Raw genomic sequence first — 1298 nt, forward strand, 5'->3', positions numbered from 1 at the left:
AAAACTGACTGGCTTATTTGAACATGTATATGATGCATCAAATGGCTAAGAATTGTGGATTCACTCCCGAAAAAGTAGAAAAAGGAAGGACTTCTTACCTTATTCAGATATCAAGATCTATCTTAAACCTTTTATTATTATTACAGTGCATTGTTAGTTTAGGAATAGATTGCCGGAACAGAATACTTAGCTCACTTATGTGTAAACTCATTCTCTGAGTCAGCATTGCAGGTCAGTAGGGAACGAACGGGTCGTTTTCCTAACACAAGGTATTGGGAAAACTGGCAATTTATAGAGAACCAAGAAAACTTCATACTTAACACAAAATTTCATTCCAAGTGGATCAATAAGTTGAATCTGAAAGGGGACATACAAGAATATCTTTCGGATCTCTTTTCATGAAAGAATTACTTTTAAAAAGAAGCACCATGGTAAAGAGAGAGGTTGAAACATTTTCTCATTTAAATTAAGAATTTTGTCCGTGGAGAGGCGCTGTACTGTAATGGTATTCCAAAAGTCGGGACAAAGTATTTGCAATGCCTATGAGCAACAAAGTTTGGAATCTAGAATGTGTAAACAGTTGGTGTCAATAAAGAATAAAAGGCAAAGGAGCAAAAGCAGGGATAATGCGTGAATCGTCATTTAATAGAAAAGAAATTGAAATAGCCAAGAATTATTTGTAAACATACTTGCACTAGTCTCTCATAAGAGAAAGGCAAATTTAAACTACAATTATTATGTTACACTTTACATTTCCAAGAATCACATGTGTGACAATCGCAGCATTTGTGAGCAACAAGAACTGGCATACATTGCAGGCAAAAATGGATCTTTGTACAATCCCTTCAGGAATCTATTTCTTTGCTTTGTTTTAGGACAGAGTCTCTCTGGGGTAGAGTGCAGTGGGCTAGAGTGCCCTGGTGTCATCATAGCTCACGGCGACCTCAAACTCTTGGGCTCAGGGATGCTCTTGCCTCAGCCTCCTAAGTGGCTGGGATTATAGGTGCCAGCCAGAACACCTGGCTAGTTTTTCCGTTTTTAGTAGAGACGGAATCTTGCTCTTTCTCAAACTCATCTAGAACTCCTAAGCTTAAGCATTCCTTCCTCTGCCTCCCGGAGTGCTAGGATTATAGGTGTGAACCACAGCGCCTGGCCTAATACTTAAGAGTTTTCTCACCTAACATGCTCAGTGCAAGGGTACATTTCAAAACAACTAAGACTATATTATGAATGTCTTACCACAAAAGTAAGTAAGTGAGGTGATGGTTACGTTAATCAGTTTGATTTAAGCATTCCAC

This window comes from Otolemur garnettii, unplaced genomic scaffold, assembly GCF_000181295.1.
Source record: "Otolemur garnettii isolate 467f Iridium unplaced genomic scaffold, OtoGar3 scaffold00163, whole genome shotgun sequence".
NCBI lineage: Eukaryota > Metazoa > Chordata > Mammalia > Primates > Galagidae > Otolemur > Otolemur garnettii.